This window comes from Sapajus apella, unplaced genomic scaffold (genome assembly GCF_009761245.1).
Source record: "Sapajus apella isolate SASKATOON/1434 unplaced genomic scaffold, GSC_monkey_1.0 scaffold29, whole genome shotgun sequence".
Classification (NCBI taxonomy): Eukaryota; Metazoa; Chordata; class Mammalia; order Primates; family Cebidae; genus Sapajus; species Sapajus apella.
In genome coordinates, this window is record NW_022436969.1 from 10,630,511 (window position 1) to 10,648,813 (window position 18,303).

The 18,303-nt window shown below is 38.1% G+C and overlaps 1 protein-coding gene and 1 long non-coding RNA gene across 4 annotated transcripts in view; one reads left to right on the forward strand and one right to left on the reverse strand.

The window, feature by feature from the left end:
* ROCK1 (Rho associated coiled-coil containing protein kinase 1) overlaps positions 1–18,303 on the forward strand; it is a 163,869-nt gene that overhangs the window by 11,710 nt on the left and 133,856 nt on the right. The gene's annotated exons all lie outside the window — the stretch shown is intronic.
* LOC116561462 lies at positions 226–3,844 on the reverse strand. The gene is made up of 3 exons (XR_004273439.1): positions 3,744–3,844; positions 1,264–1,266; positions 226–308 (listed from the first exon to the last, which is right to left on the reverse strand). It is a non-coding gene; the product is annotated as an uncharacterized LOC116561462 (long non-coding RNA).

Consider the following 18,303-nt stretch of genomic DNA (forward strand, 5'->3'; position numbering starts at 1 on the left):
GACATTTATTAACTGTAATTCTTCTGTGAGGTGTAGATTTTTCACATGTTAATGTCATCTAGGGCTGTGTGTTTATCATGAAATACAGTTCATGAAATACAAAATGAATGCTTCAATCTTTTCCTTAACTGCCACTTTTTATAGCAAGGTATTTTGGAGACTTATGATAGACATGCCACAAACTGGGTAATTTGAGGGAAGTTTAAGTAAAGGACTGTTTACAAAGGTATAGACAATATTTAAGGAAACCTGTGCGGATAGTACAGTGCTCTATGACTAGTCACAATGAGGAAGGGAATTGCTATCACCTCTAAGCCATCAGGAATAAGGGAAGAGGAAAGCGGCTGAGGAGGGCAGTTCTATGAGAGAGGGCCGTCTGACAGGGAGTGTGGTTTCTTGTTGAGCAGCCATTAAGGGAGACAGGAATTATTCTCCTCCCTCCCTACATTACAGTCTCCTGGGGTCTGCCATTACCTGAAAAGCTAATACAGGTATTGATCGACTTACGACCTATGCAACTTTCGACCATTCGACTTTACGACCACAATCGCTAGCCACAACTGCTCCGCGTCTGACAGCGCAAACGTTGCCCAGCTGGGCGTACGACAGTGCAGACCAGCTTCCGGCAGCACTACCATCTCCACCTGCACCATTTCAACTGTACATATAGCCTACTCAACTTACAACCAAATCATGTTACGACCGGTCTGTCGAAACCAGTCGTGGTCGTAAGTCGAGCACTAGCTGTATGCAAAAGAGCCTGTTGATATAATCCATATGAGTGACAAACAAGACAGCCAACATTTATTTATTTCTCTCTTTTTTTTTTTTTTTTTATTTTTGGTATCATTATGAACATATTTAAAAATATTTTTGGTATGTTTCAGTCAATTTATGTCATCCTTGCTGATAGTTTGTCCTATCTTTGGCTAATGGGGGCTTCTTCAGGTTGATACTCATGTTATTTGTATATGACCCTAGTTATCTTTGATAGAGCTCCCTTGTCCCCCCCCCCCCCCCCTGCCATAAGGTACTCAGTCTCATCTTGTTCTTTTCTTGCCTCAGACTTGGAAATCAGCCCTTCCTCCAGGAAACTTTCGTTTTGGTGGGAAATGCTACTCTTTACTTCTGGTTGAAATTTCAGTGAATACAGCTATGATATTTCAGTTTGGAAAGAAGAAAAAGTGCTTTCTACGATTATTTCACCAACTTGACGTCAATTAGGCTCTTTCATTTTAGGTTTTTCTTTTTTTCCCCCAATACTTCCTTCTTTCCTTTTAATTTTATTTTTTTGTGTATGTGAAACAATTATATGCTTTTTGGTTGGTTTGGGTGTTTTTGTTCTTGTTTTTTGAGACAGTCTTGCTCTGTCGCCCAGGTTGGAGTGCATGGCACCATCTCGGCTCACTGCAACCTCTACCTCCCAGGTTCAAGCAGTTCTTCTGACTCAGTCTCCCAAGTAGCTGGGACCACAGGCATGTGCCACCATGTCTGGTTAATTTTTGAATTTTTAGTAGAGGCAGGATTTTGCCATGTTGGCCAGGCTAATCTTGAACTCCTGAGCTCAAGTAATCTGCCTGCCTCAGCCTCCCAAAGTGTTGGGATTATAGGCATGAGCCACTGTGCCTAGCCTGTTTTTTTGTTTTTGAGACAGAGTCTTGCTCTGTCAGCCAGGCTAGAGTGCAGTGGCATGATCATGGTTCATTGCAGCCTCTTCCTCCTGGGCTCAAGCGATTCTCTCATCTCAGTCTCTGGGACTATAGGCATGTGCTACCATGCCTGGCTAATTTTAAAAATGTTTTGTAGAGATGGGGACTCACCATGTTGCTTATGCCAGGATCAAACTCCTGGGCTCAAGGGATCCTCCCGCCATAGCCTGCCAAAGTGTTGGGATTACAGGTGTGAGCTATTGCACCTGGCTCATTTATGTGGTTTAAAAGTTAAAACTATATAAGATATATTCAGAATATTCTTACTTTGATTCATGTCTCTCTACCCTGTTCTTTTCCCTTTACCATTTTTTTAAATTTGACATTTCAGTATTTATTCTTACAAATATAAGCAAATATATATCCATATACACATATACATAGATATGTTTATATTCATATTTTTACCACTTTCTTGCACAAAAAGTAGCATACTACATATTGGTGTATGATTTTCCTCATTCCTTTTTACAGCTGCATCCTGTTCCATTTTGTGGATTTTAACATTGTTTATTCAGTCTCCCTTGGATGGACATTTGACTTGTTTATGCTATTAGTAACATCGCTCATAAGTCATTTTATATTTTTACCAATATATCTTTGAAGTAGATTCTTAAAAGTGAGATTGCTGAGTTGAAGGCACATGCATATGTAATTTTGCTCACTGTTAAAATAGACTCCCTTTCCTAAGAGTTGTGCTGTTTTACATTTCCACTTGTCTTATATGGGATTGTTTGTTGTCCTCACCAACAATATGTTGTAAGACTTTTGAATTTTTGTCTGTTTAATAGGTGACAAGTGGTATCTCAGTGTAATTTTAATTTTATTTATATTCTTTCTATTTTAATTTTAGTTTTAATTTCCATTCTCATGAGTAAGGTTGAACATCTTTTCATATTTTAAGGGTCATTTGAATTCTGTGAACTGCCCATCAATATTTTTTGTTCATTTTAAATTGCTTTTTTTCTCAGTTTTTAGAAGCTCTTTATATATTAGGGATCTTAGTCCTTTTTCTATGGTAAAATGCAGATTTTTTTTTTTTTGCAGTTTTTTATTTGTTTTAGACTTTGCTTCTGCATTTTGTTATTTTGACACACAATTCATAAATGTCTTCAAATTATCAGTCTTTTGTTGCTTCAGAATTTTGAGTCATAGAAAAGTTTCCCCTATGTCCAGATTATAAAGAGATTTATCCCTTTTTTCTCTGATACTTATGTTTTTTTTTCAGTTTTTACTTTGTAATCTACTTGGAATTTATCACGTATGGTATATTTTGAGATACATCCAATTTTGTCTTTATTCAAATTGCTCTCTGGTTATCTCCACAGCATTTATTTTAAAATGCCTATGTTTATTGGTTGGCAGTGCCACTTTCTTCATATATTAAATTTCCATGTGTACTTGGGGTTATTTCTAAGCCTTCTGTTCCATTGGTCTCTCTTGCTTGTTCATGTGCTAATACCACACTGTGTCAATTATAAAGGCTTTCTAATATCTCTTAGAGCTTTTAAAATGTCTAGTAGGACCATCTTCCACCCCTGTTTTCCCATGCACTTATACCGTCACACTGAAGCACATGGGTTTTTTTTTAGGAATAACTAGCTTCCAACCCTGGCTTTGTTGTTTACTAGCCCTTGATCCTTGGACAGTTTACTAAAGCACTATGATATCCATTTATCCCATCTCTGAAATGGGATGATGATACTTACCTTATATTATTTTAAGGATTACAGGACACCAGCAGAACTTGTCAGGTACTTGTGAACCTCATAGATGGTTAATATATACACCAGTTTCTAAGAATATGGGCATGGTATAGTGAAAGAAAAACTGAACCAGGAATCTAAAGCCCTGAATTCTACTCTTGATTCTGTAAATTGAAAAATTGTATTGCCTCGGACAGATAATATCCTGTTTCTGGATCTTGGTTTTATTTTAGGAGTATAATGCCAAATTCACTCATCAAAACCGTCTCCAAGTTAATTTGTCTTTAAATGAGTTTATTTAAATTCTCAGTCTTTTCAAGAGAAATACTTTTATAGATATATGCTTCTATTTGTTCTTCCTTTCTTTTTTTGAGACAGAGTCTTGCTCTGTCACCCACCCTGGAGCACAGTGACCTCTTCTTGGCTCACTGCAACCTCTGCCTCCTGGGTTCAAGTGATTGTCCTGCCTGAGCCTCCTGAGTACAGCAGGGATTACAGGCATGTGCCATGACGCCTGGCTTATTTTTGTATTTTTAGTAGACATGGGGTTTCACCGTGTTGGCCAGGCTGATCTTGAACTCCTGACCTCAAGTGACCCGCCCGTCTTGGCCTCCCAAACTGCTGGGATTATAGGCATGAGCCACTGCACCTGGCCCCTCTATTTGTTCTTTAAATGATTGCTTGAATTTTATTTTCTGTAACAGAAAGAAAAAGAATATGTTTCTCTGATTTTTATCATCTAAAAGTATTTCCTCATCTAATCCTAACTCTATTTCTTCTGCTTATTTCTGATAGGCTCTTAGGGAGGCAGTATGACATAGTAGTTAAAAGCATGACTTCTAGAGTCAGACTGGGATTTTGGCTTCGACCCAGGTCAGCCACTTAACTGGCCCTGTGACTTTGGATAAAGTTTTTAAGGGGAACTCGAACACATCTCCTTCAAATGAGATTAATCATAGACCCTTGTAGAACTCTTAGGAATATTAAATGTGATAATGCATGTAAGTGCTTTGCAGAATTCCCAACATTTAGTGGATGTTAGCTGTTTTTATCATCATTGTCATCATTTTATATTCTTACGATTTGTCCTTGGGAAAAACTACTTTTGACCTAAGTGGATTATTATCTACCTCCCAGCTCTGCAGGCCATGTTTTTATTTAGTTGTGTAATCTTGGACAAGTTACCTAACCTTTTTGAGTCCGAATATATTTAATCTGCAAGATAAGAATCATGATAATATGTCATAAGTTTTAATTAGGAGGATTAAATGAAATAATTTAGAGGTGGTGCCATAGTTACATACAAGTATTAATAAGTTAATACTTTTCCTTGCTTTACTTTTATAGTATAAGTTTGATGAAGATTTCAGTATAGGCAAAAATACCACTTGCGGGGAAAGTAGAGTGGGATACTTTATTTGAAATGTTCCCTGGATCTGATCTTTACTTTTTGTTACTGCTGCGCTACCCAAATCCAAATTTTCAACCCAACATTCATGGATCTGTGGGACAGCCTAGCAGTTTGCCAATATAATCTATACAACTTTTTCTTTACTGCTTTTTGTCATGTGGTCTCAGTCTACCTATTTAGTCTTTATTCCCAGCATTTCCCAAAATAGAGTGTGCTCCACCGATTTTCTCGCTTTCTATAGTATCTCACCTACTCTTTCCTATTTTTGCTATCATATTTCCAGGACCTGCCTTTCTCTCCCCTTGAGTTCTCCTCCATATCCTCCTCACCAATTTTCTCATCTTTATAGTCTGACATAAATCACAACTGTGTTAAACTGTTTTCTCTTTTGAGCTCCTATAGTCTCATGAAATTCAGAAATTGATAGTAGCTGTCTTGTATAGGGCTATCTTGTTTGTTAATCTTACCTAATGAGAATTCCTTGAGGGCTAAGCATAATAATTTTTAGATATCAGTGTTCAGTAGTACTTATTGATTGTTGTGAATAATGATCTCTCCTATCCCCATTCTCTTGTTCTTTACCTTTCTTTCTCTGAATTAGTTAGGACTCATTCAGTTGTAAGTGGTAGAACCCAGCATGAATATTTGTAGACAGGCCAGGCATGGTGGTTCATGCCTGTAATCCTAGCACTTTGAGAGGCCAAGGCGGGTGGATCACCTGATGTCAGGAGTTCAAAAACAGCCTGGTCAACATGGTGAAACCCTGTCTCTACTAAAAATACAAAAGTTAGCTGGGAGTGGTGGCAGGTGCCCGTAATCCCAGCTACTCAGGAGGCCGAGGCAGGGGAATTGCTTGAACCTGGGGGGTGGAGGTTGCGCTGAACGAATATCGTGCCACTGCACTCCAGCCTGTGTGACAGAGTGAGACTCAGTCTCAAAAAGAATATTTGCAGACAAAAAAAATTTTTTTTAAATGCTTTATTTTAAATTTTTATGGGAACATAGTAGGTGTATGTATTTATGGGGTACATGTGATGTTTTGTTACTGGCATACAATGTATAACAGTCACATTAGGGTAAATGGAGTATCCATCACCTACAACACTTAGCATTTCTTTGTGTTTGAATGTTTTGATTCAATTAGTTATTTTATTTATTTTTTAATTTTTAGTTTTTGTGGTTACATAATAGGTGTATATATTTATGGGATACATGAGATGTTTGATACAGGCATGCCATGTGTAATGACATCATGGAAAATGGGGTATCCATCCTCTCAAGCATTTATACTTTGTGTTATAATCCAATTATTTTCCATTAATTATTTAAAAATATACAATTAAATTATTATTGACTATAGTTAGCCTGTTGTGCTATCAAGTACTTGGTCTTACTCATTTTTTCTACCTAGTTTTTTTTTTTTAAACCCATTAACTATACCCCCATCCTCTACTCCCCTTTTACCCTTCCTATCTCCATCTTCATGAGTTCAATTGTTTTGATTTTTAGATCCCACAAATAAATGGGAACATGTGAGATTTATCTTTCTGTGTCTGGTTTTTTTTTTTTTTTTTTTTTGGGGGACGGAGTTTCGCTCTTATTACCTAGGCTGGAGTGCAATGGTGCGATCTCGGCTCACCGCAACCTCCACCTCCTGGGTTCAGGCAATTCTCCTGCCTCAGCCTCCTGAGAAGCTGGGATTACAGGCACGCGCCACCATGCCCAGCTAATTTTTTGTATTTTTAGTAGAGATGGGGTTTCACCGTGTTGACCAGGATGGTCTCGATCTCTTGACCTCGTGATCCACCTGCCTCGGCCTCCCAAAGTGCTGGGATTACAGGCTTGAGCCACCGCGCCCGGCCCTCTGTGTCTGGTTTATTTCTCTTAACGTAATGACTTTGAGTTCTATCTATGTTGTGCAACTGATAGGATTTTATTCTTTTTTATGGCCGGATAATATCCCATTGTGTATATGTACCACATTTTCTTTATCCATTCATCATGGACACTTAGGTTGCTTCCAAATCTTGAGTGTTGTGAACAGTGCTGTGATAAACATGGGAGTGCAGATACCTCTTCGCTATACTGATTTCTTTTGAGTATGTACCTAGGTGTACATACTCAAGTGGGATTGTTGGATCCTTTGGTAGTTCTATTAGTTTTTTGAAGAATCTCCATACTGTTCTCCATAGTGGTTGTACTAATTTACATTCCTGTTAACATTGTAGAGTTCCCCTTTCTCCACATCCTCGCCTGCATTCATTATTGCCTCTGGGATTAAAAAGCCATTTTAACTGGGGTGAAATGATATCACATTGTAGTTTTGATTTGCATTTCTCCAATGATCAGTGATGCTAAGTATCTTTTCATATACTCATTTGCCATTTGTATGTCTTTTTTTTTTGAGACAGGATCTCATTTTGTCGCCCAGGCTGGAGTACAGTGATGTGGTCATGGCCTTGACCTCCATGGCTCAAATGATATCACCTCAGCCTCTTGAGTAGCTGGGAGTACAGGTGTGTGCCACCATGCCTGGCTAATTTTTGTATTTTTATTTTTGTAGAAATAGGGTTTTGCCATTTGGCCAGGCTGGTCTCAAACTCCTGGGCTTAAGTAATCCGGCTCCCAAAGTGCTGGGATTTCATGCGTGATGTATGTCTTCTTTGGAGAAATGTTTATTCACATCCTTTGTCCATTTAAAAATTGGATTATTTTTCTTCTGAGTTGTTTGAGCTCCTTATATGTTCTAGTTATGACTCCCTTGTTTGCACATATTTTCTCCCCTTCTTTGGGTTGCCTCCTTACTTTGTTGATTGTTTAAAAAATAATTTTGGATTCAGGAAAACCTAGTCTCATTAAAGGTAAAGATTCAGTTGAACTTGATTAAAAACCGGAACTTGGGCTTAAATGCAAGCAAGGCTCATTCTCTGTGTTCTCTTATATATTTTTTGTGTTAGTGTCATTCTCTCAGGTTGTAGACTGGTTTTAGTCACATGTGGAAAATATGGCTGCCTAGAGCACTGGAACTTTATATCTAACAGCTTTAGCCTTGACCACTGTCTTCAAATCTTTGAGTCTTTAAGTATAGAGCTCTGAAGGTAAAGATTCATTAGTTGCATTTAGATCAGGTGCCTACTCCTTGACTAACTGTGATAAGGCCGGCAGGGTCACAGGAGAACTATGAGAAGGTGGAGACAGTTCACAGGAAAATGAGGGCAGTAGGGCAGGGCAGACAATGCCATAGATGTACATTATGCTATTCCTTCTTTCCTCTTTGCCCTTAGAGAAGTCATACATACTCTCCTAAAGTGCAATTTTCTCAATCTATAAAATGGAATTAACAATAATTTACTTCATAGGGTACCGATGAGGACTAAATGAGGTAATTTAGAAAGCAGCATTTGAAACTTCACAAAAACAATAGAGTAACCTGATGATAAGTGGCTGTACCTTGGTCCCTTTCACCAACATGCTGTGTACTTATTTGGCCTGGCCCCAAAGGTTTTGCAAATGATGTGACTGGCAGCTGGTTTTCCGGATCTGTTTTTATGGTATTGTCTACCTGAAAACTTGTGGTTACAAGATGAGTGCCAGTAGCTTCCAAGACTATTTGTTCAGGTACAATGGAAAAAGTCTTTTCTTCTTACCTGGAAATAGAATCTCTAATTGATCTGACCAACTTAGATTATGTACTCATATGTGAATCAATCTCAGCCAAAAGAATGGTATGCTGATGAGCATAGGTCTGCATCATGTACTTCCGTTTTAGAACTGAGGAAGAGCCAGCTTATACCAAGATATATTACAGTTGCATGAAGGAGGGGTGGAAATTGGAGTTCATTTACCATTATTAAATTATCTGACATTAAAACATTTTGCCAAACTTCATCTTAAGACCATCAACTGAGATAACGTTTGGTCCTTTAAGGAGGGATACCTGTGTGCTTCATTGCCTTGATGCTGTGTCTTTGGATGACATAATAAGGATTCCCAACTTTCTGTTTATGGATCCAACCACATTAGAACCAAATACAGGTTCTTATGATTCATAACATCTCCACCATATAAGAATTGAAGAAAAAGTCTTGCCTCCCATTTGATAAATTCTTTCTCTTTTAAAAAATACCAAGCTGTATGAAGAGGATGAGCATTTTCTGAGATTTGCTTAAAAAAAAAAAAAACAAAAAAACTGTTTTTTTTTTGTTTTTTTTTTTTTAAGATGAGTCTTGCTCTGTAACCCAGGCTGGAGTGCAATGGCGTGACCTTGGCTCACTGCCACCTCCATGGTCCCAGTTTAAGCAATTCTCCTACCTCCGCTTCCCAAGTAGCTGGGATTACAAGCGTGAGCCACCATGCCCAGCTAATTTTTGTATTTTTTAGTAGTGATGGGGTTTCACCGTGTTGGCTAGTCTGGTCTTGTACTCCTGACCTCGTGATCTGCCCGCCTCAGCCTCCCAAAGTGCTGGAATTACAGGCGTGAGCCACGGCGCCCAGTTTTTTTTTTGTTTTTTTTTTTTAAGATGAGATCTTGCCCTTTCGCCTAGGCTGGAGTGCCGTGGTGTGATCATGGCTTACTGCGGCCTCTTCCTCCCAGGCTGATGCAATCCTCCTACCTCAGCTGGGACTACAGACCTGTGCGACCACAGACCTGTGCGACCACAGCTGGCTAATTTTTTTCAATTTTAGTAGAGATGAAGTCTTACCATGTTACTCAGGATGGTCTTGAACTTCTGGGCTCAAGCAGTCATCCCACCTTGGCTTTCTAAAGTGCTAGGATTACAGGCAGTACCTGGCCGGTTTTTGTTTTGTTTGGTTTGGTTGATCTGATTTTTTTTGTTTGATTACTTTTGTTTTTTGTTTTGTTTTTCTGAGATGGAGTCTCACTCTGTCGCCAGGGTGGAGTGCAGTGGCACAATCTTGGCTCACTGCAGCCTCTGCCTCAAGTGATCCTCCTGCCTCAGCCTCCCGAGTAGCTGGGACTGCAGGCACACACCATCCTGCCCAACCAAGTTTTTGTGTTTTTAGTAGAGACGAGGTTTCATCATGTTGGCTGGAATTGTCTTGTTGACTGTTCTATCACTGGTTCTTGGAGCCCTGCGTGGCACATTATAAGTTTTCGATAAACATTTACTTTTTGTTGTTGAATTTCTAGAAAAATACCTTTTGCTTGTTTGTTTCTGTGACAAAAGCCAACGATAGTTGACATCATGTTAGGAAATAGGATAGAATTGATAATTTGTTTAAATGTAAACTGTACCTATCTGGGGGATAACCTTTTAAAACTGAAAGAGGTCTGTATGACTTTCTGCTCCCCACCTCAATACCTCTTGTATTTTGGATGAAGGACCAAAAGCCAATAATGTGTTGTGGGGTGTGTGTGTGTGTTTTGTTTTGATACAGGGTCTCAAAAATAAAGGGAATCACTTTGTTTGGCTTCTGTATGCAGTGATGTGATTATGATTCACTATAGCCTCAACCTCATGGGCTCAAGTGATTTTACTACTTTAGCCTCCTGAGTAGCTGAGACTACAGGCATGCTAATTTTACCTAATTTTTAAATTTTTTAATAGAGGCAGGGTCCCACTATGTTGCCTAGGCTGGTCTTAAACTGTTAGGTTCAAGGGATCCTCCTACCTTGGCCTCGCAAAGTGCTGGGGTTACAGATGTGATAAAATACAGGTATGCCAACATTTGGCTGCATAATTCAAGGAACCAGTATTTTCTAAGTGACCAATCAGTGCATGAAGTTACAAAATCATCCACGAATAAAAGATTCATTCAAAGTAGAAGATAGACCAATAAATTTTACTGTTGCGAACTGGTATAAAAAGTTCTGAAACCACTGATAAGATTTCAGATTTCACAATGCCACTAATCTTTAAGAAACACCACTTGTCAAGTTCGATGTAGTAGCAAAGAATTTCCAGTTATCTGAAAAGGCTGTTAAGATACTCTTCCCTTTTCCAACTATAGACAATTTCAGACTTAACACTGGTTTACTTTATGATTTTTCCACTTTACTATGGTATGTGTAAAAGCTATATGTATGTATGTGTAAAAGCTATATTTCCACTTTACGATGGTATGTGTAAAAGTTCAGCAGAAACTGTACTTTGATTACCTATACAACCATTCACTTTTACTTTCAGTACAGTATTCCATAAATTACATGAGACATTTGACACTTTCTTATAAAATAGGCTTTGTGTTAGATGTTTTGCACAACTGTAGGCTGATGTAAGTGTTCTGAGCACGTTTAGGGTAGGCTACACTAAGCTATGATGTTAGCAAATTAGATGTATTAAATGCATTTTCAGCCTCTGGTATTTTCAATTTATAAGTGGTTTATTAGGAAGTAACCCCCACCCGTCATAAGTCTAGGAGCATCTGTACATATCTGTGTGAAGTTAGATTTTCACGATTCAAATCAAGACAATGTATTGCCATAGATTGAATGCAGACGTAGATATGAGAGTCCAATTGTCTTCTATTAAGTTAGACACTAAAGAGATTTGTAAAAACTTAAGATAATGCCATTCTTCCCAATTAAAAAAGGTTTTAGGGCTGGGCGCTATGGCTCACGCCTGTAATCTCAGCACTTTGGGAGGTCGAAGTGGGTGGATCACGTGGCCAAGAATTCAAGACAAGCCTGGCCAGTATGGTGAAACCCTGTCTCTACCAAAAATACAAAAATTAACCGGGCGTGGTGGTGCGTGCTGATAGTCCCAGCTACTCGGGAGACTGAGGCAGGAGAACTGCTTGAACCCGGGAGGCAGAGGTTGCAGTGAGCTGAGATCGTGCCACTGCACTCCAGCCTGGGTGACAGAGCAAGACTCTGTCTCCAAAAAAAAAAAAAAAAAAAAAAGTTTTAGGCCAGGAGCGGTGGCTTACGCCTGTAATCCCAGCACTTTGGGAAGTCAAGGCAGACGGATTGCCTGAGATCAGGAGTTTGAGACCAGTCTGGCTAGCATGGTGAAACCCAGTCTCTACTAAAAATACAAAAAATTAGCCAGGCATGGTGGCGTGTGCCTGTAATCCCAGTTACTTGGGAAGCTGAGGCAGGCAAATTGCTTGAATCAGGGAGGTAGAAGTTGCAGTGAGCTGACATTGCACCACTGCATTCCAGTCTGGGTTACAGAGTGAGACTCTGCCTCAAAAAAAGAAGTTTTAATAACATATGTTATTTATAATAAAATAATGACAATATTTTAAAAATTTTCTTGCCCTGGTTTATTTCTGCTGCTATAACAGAACCAAGACTGGGTAATTTATAAAGAACAGAAATTTGTTTTCTCATAGTTCTGGAGACACGGAAGACCAAGATCAAGGCACCAGCAGGTTTGGTTCTCTGATGAGTGTCTAGTCTCTGATTCCAAGAAGGTACTTGAAAACTGCATCCTCCAGAAGGGAGGGGGACAGCGTGTCCTCACATGGTAGAAGGCAGAAGGGCAAAAAGAGGCCAAACTCCCTCATCAAACCTGTTCATAATGTCATTAGTGTATTTCTGAGGACTGTGCCCTCATGTCCTTTAAACCTCCCTAAGGCCCCACCTGTCAACACTGTTGCACTGGGCATTAAGTTTCCAGTAAATGAATTTTGGGGAACACTTTCAGGCCATAGCAGATTTGTTCAGATGATCCCTTTCTAATTTCTTGAGAAGGGAACTTAGATTATTAATTGAAAATTATTATTCATTTTCTTTTCTTAAAAAAGAGTATTTTAAGACAGGGTCTCACTTTGTCACCCAGACTGGAGTGCAGTGATATGATCATAGTTCACTGCAGCCTTGACTGTCGGGCTCAGGCGATCCTTCTGCCTCAGCCACTCACGTGTAGCCAGGACCACAGGCGTGCACCTCGATGCCCAGCTAATTTTTAAATTTTTTGTAGAGACGAGATCTTACTATGTTGTCCAGATGGGCCTTTGAACTCCTGAGCTCAAGTGATCCTCCTGCTTCAGTCTCCCAAATTGCAGCTAAATCAGTACTAAAAGGAAGCGGAGGCTAATAGGAAGCTTCCTTTTAGCACTGATTTAGCTGCAATCCATAAATTCTGGTGTTGTATTTTCATTTTCATTCAGTTCAATGTATATTTTTATGTCCTTTGAGGCTTTCTCTTTGACCCAGGAATTATTTAGGAATCTGTTGTTCAGTTTTCAAGTGTTTGGAGATTTTCCTACTATCTTATTTATTGTAGTTTCTACATTTTGGTCAAAGAACACATTTTGTTATGGTTTTATTTCTTTTTAATTTGCTGAGGTTTGAATTATGGCACACAGTATGGTGGTCTGTCTTGGTAAGGGTTCCATGAGCACTTGTAAAGGATGTGTATTCTGCTATTTTTGTGTGGAATGTTATATAAATGTCAATTAGATCTTGTTGATTGTGCCGAGTTTCTTGATGATTTTCTGCCCAGTTCTCTGAATTGTTGAGAGAGAAGTATTCAAGTTGCCACCTAAAGTTGTAGATTTGTATGTTTCTCTTTTCATTTCTGTCAGGTTTTGCTTCACTTATTTTGCAGTTTTGCTGTTCTGAGAGCATACACGTTTAAAATTGTTGTGCCTTCTTGGTGGATTGACTCTTTTGTGATCATGTAATTTTCCATTCTGTGCCCTGGCCATTTTCTTTTCTCTGAAGTCTGCCTTGTCTGTCAGTAATGTAGCCACACCAGCTTTCTTTTGATTTATATTTGCATGGTAAGTCATTTCCCATTCTTTTACTTCCAACCTACCTGTATTGTTGCATTTTAAATGAATTTCTTGTCTTTGGATGGGTCATGTTTATGTATCTAGGTCTACCAATCTTTCTTAATTTCAGTTCTTGTCTAGACCATTTATATTTAATGTAACTATTGTTATTTTAGAATTTAAATCTGCTGTTATATTCTTTGTTTCCTGTTTTTACCTTCCCATTTGTTGTATCTTTGTTTTGCCTTCCTAGGCCACTTGAACATTTATTGTAATTCCCTTTGACTTACCTGTATAGTGTTTTTATGTGTATATATCTTTGTATAGCTCTAGGTATTAAATTAGACATAGAAAATATCACATATTGGTGTTGATATTTTACTAGTTCAACTGAAAGATAGAAATCTTTGCTCTTTTATGTCATTTTACCCTTGTTTGTAATATATTCGTGTTTAATATCTCCTTACATGCATTGAGAAACAAGCAACATTATAATTTTTGCTTTAACTTTCAAGAGAAGAAAAATGTATCATCTTTTCCCCTATTTTTACATTTAGTTCTTTTCTGATATACCAGGTTTATTTCTTTCATCATCTTCTATTTAGAGAATTTCCCTTAACCATTATTTTAGAATGTCTGCTTGTGACAAATCTCTTAGTTTTTCATCATCCAAGAATGTCTTGATTTTTTTTTTTTTTTTTCAGTGTATGTGGAATTCTGGTTTGACATTTTTAAAAATTGGCTTAGATTTCTTTGGGTGTGTCCTGTTTTGATGTTTGGTCAGCTCCTTCAGCCTTTAGGTTTATGTCTTTTGCTACATTTGGGGAATTTTTAGCCATCATTTATTTTAGTCCCTTTTAGCCCCATTCTTTCTATTTTTCTTGTTTGCCTTCTGGGCATCCAGTGTTACAAATGTTAAATCTTTTGTTATTGTTCCATGGAAAATAAATGATTCTCTTCATTTTTTTTCCATGATCAAAGTCTGGTGGTATGAGAATTTGTATAAGAATTTTAAGAAAATTGACAATTACCTAATTAAAAAAAAATTATTTTCAGGCCGGGCACCGTGGCTCACACCTGTAATCACAGCACTTTGGGAGGCCGAGGCGGGCCGATCACTTGAGGTCAGGAGTTCAAGACCATCCTGGTCAACATGGTGAAACCCCATCTCTACTGAAAATACAAAAATTAGCTGGGTGTGATGGCACATGCCTTTATTCCCAGCTACTCAGGAGGCTGAGGCAGGAGAATTGCTTGAACCTGTAAGGTGGAGGTTGCAGTGAGCTGAGATTACGTACTGCACTCCAGCCTGAGCAACAGAGTGAGACTCCATCCCCCCCAAAAAAAAAAAAATTATTTTCATACTACTAACTACAGAATGTATGACATATATTTATTTTTCCCCATAGTAACAAATTAGATACTTAAAAGAATCATTTGAGAAATGACAAGCTCTCTCTCTCCAGAGTCTGAACCATCTGAACTTCTTCAGTGATTTGTGCCAGGAGAAAACTTTGGTTGTGTTCACCCATCCCTGTAAACCTTTAAGGCAGTAGGAAGGAAATCCTCTTTGAAATTATCCATGAATATGTTTTTATGACTCATTCAGATATATCTTTCAAAAAGAAAAAAACAGTCCTGTGTGGTTGTTACTAATACTATCTTGTTTTACAGATGAGAATGTTGAGGTAGTGATGGGTTGAGTAACTTGCTCAAGATCACATAACTACTAAATATTCTAGCTTGGAATAGGAGACAGAATGCCATTTCTGTAGAAGTATCCTCTTACTTTACAAAGTTAATGTCTTAACTTGGTATCTTAAGCCTGTTTTCCCTTACATCTTTTGGAATCTTGTTAAATCATTTATCTTCTATAAAAATGTTTCATCAAGTTTAAGTTTTAAATCATGCAGATTTCTAATCTTTCTCATTTATTTGGCCATTTTTCTCATTTCTTTATTTTCCATTAATTTTTCTACCTACCATAAACTGGTACGTGTACCTTCTCCTCTGATGAAGCATTCTACTTAAAATTAATAATGCCCTTAAAAAATTGGCAGTAAAATATATGTAACATGAAATTTGCTTTTTTTTTTTTTGAAATGGGGTTGTCTAAGTTGCTCTCAAATTCCTGGGCTGAAGTGATCCTCTCACTTCATTTTCCTGAGTAGCTGGGATTACAGGTGCATGCCACTGCATCTGCCTCCATTTTAACTGTTCCTGTGTACAATTTGGTGGTGTTAAAGTACATTCACAATTTTGTGTTATCACCAGTATCTGTTTTATCTCTCTTAAACAAACTCTATATTCATTGAACAATAACTCTTTATTACCTGTCCCTCCAGCCTATGGTAACCTCTATTCTACTTTCTGTATGAGTATAAGTGGACCCTCACAGTTGAAACTTACGTTGTTTGAACACTAACTGTATATGTTTGTCCTTATAATAGCAGTATACCGTTTTGGTTATTGTAACTTTGTAGTGATTTTTGAAGTCAGTGAATTTGAGTCTTCTTTGTTCTTTTTCAATATTGTTTTGGCTATTTGTGATCTCTTAAGATTACATTTGAATTTTAGGATGAGGTTTTCTATTTCTGCAAAAAACACCATTGGGATTTTGATAGCGATTACATTTAATCTGTAGATTACTTTGAGTAATATTGCCGTTTAAAAACAATATTTTTCCAGTCCATGAACACAGGATGTCTTTTCATTTATGTCTTCTCTAATTTCTTTCAGCAATGTTTTATGATTTTCAGTGTACATGTCTTTAGCCTGAGTTAAATTTATTCTTCAGTATTATTATTTTTGATGCTGTTATGAGTAGAACTGCTCTTAAGTTTCTGTTTGGATTATTCATTGTTAGTGTATAGAAATGAAACTGATTTTTGAGTATTGACTCTAACCTGTATCTTTGCTGAATTTGGTTATGGGCTCTAACAGATTTTTGTTTTGTTTTGGTGTGTATGTAATTTTTAGTTTTCTACATATACATGTCACCTGTGAACAGATCGTTTTACTTTTTTCTTTCCAATTTGGATGCCTTTTATTTCTTTTTCTTACCTAATTGCTCTGGCAAAAACTTCCAATAATGAGTTGAATAAAAGTGACAAAAAGTGACATCTTTGTCTTGGTCCTGATCTCAGGAGAAAAATCTTTCAGTCTTTCATTGAGAATGATATTAGCTGTGGGCTTTTCATACGTGGCCTTCACCATGCTGAGGAAGTTTCCTTCCATTTCCAGGTTATTGATGGTTTCTTTATTATGAGAGGGTGTTGAATTTTGTTGAATATTTTATCTGTATCTAATGAGGTGATGTGGTTTTTGTCTTTTATTAATATGGTATATTACATTAAAATATTTTTGTATGTTAAATCAACTATACATTCCTGGCATAAATGCCATTTGATCCTGGTGTGTACTTCTTTTCCTATGTGCTATATTCAGCTTGTTATTACTTTATTGGGCATTTTTATGTCTATATTCATATGTTTCGTGAACTATGATGTATAACTTTTGGGTGATATTTTTAGTTTTACTATCAGGACAGTGCTGGACTCATAGAATGAGTTAGGAAATATTTCCTTCTCTTCAGTTTTTTGGAAGAGTTTGAAAAGGATTAGTGTTAATTCTTCTTTAAATGTTTGGTAGAGGCTGGGCATGGTGACTCACAATCTGGAATCCCTGCACTTTGGGAGGCCAAAGTGAACAGATAACTTTGAGCTCAGGTGTTCGAGACCAGCCTGGTAAAACCCCATCTCTAAAAAAAAAGAAAAATTAACCAGGCATGGTCGCTCACAACTATAGTTCAAACTACTCTGGAGGCTGAGGCTGGAGTATAACTTGAAGCCCAGGAAGCAGAGGTTGCAATGAACTGAGACTGTGCCCCTATACTTTACCCTGGGCAAGAGTGAGACCCAATCTCAAAAAAAAGGAAAACAGAGTGAGACACTGCCTCAGAAAAAGAAAGAAACAAAACAAAAATAAATAACTGTTTGTTAGAATTCACCAGTGGAGTCATGCTATACAAGAGCTGTGAAAAATCTTCCAAGGACCCCCTTTTTTCCTCTGCATCTGCCTAAAATAAATTTTTAATAACTCTTACCACATTTTCCCCTGTGGAACTATCACCCTAACTGCTGTTGGGGGTTTTGGGCGACAACTCTTTCTGGCTACTTCCTGCTGAAAAGGGATGTTGAATGGGAGACAGCAGCTAGGGCTTCTCCTGGAGTCAATTTAAGGGTCCTCTGAAGGACCCTTAAATGTGTGTCCATGCATGATTCAGTTTGCAGCACCATTTGGAGTTTGTCTTCCCCTGGATAACCTCCTATTCTTTGGGTTTGAGGAGGAAGTGTTGCCTGTTCAGGGGATTATTTTTAAGACAGATTTCACAAGTATTAACAACTTGCTCAACTGTTTTTAGTAAGTTCTTTCCTGAAAACAATCTCTGGGCACATTGATACATCTTATCCTATCCCAAGTGAAACCTTGGTGAAAGACTTTAAGGTCTTTCCATTGGCTAGAGGCTGGCAAGTGGAGCTTGCCGTCCTCCAACTGTCGCCATCCTCCGACTGTTGCCATCCTGAGAGCTGAAATGTATACCCCAGAGAAGTGGCCCGTTCTGCTTCTGTAGGGGCATACTGAAGTTTAATTTCTCTTAAGGAGCCTTCCCAGACTAGGGTTTTGAAGTATGTTGATGTCTTGAGGCTTCCTTGCTGCTGACTTAGCTGCCTGATCAGCTAATCGTTTCCTTCTGCTCCCTTATCTGTTCCCTTTTGATGTCCCCCACAAT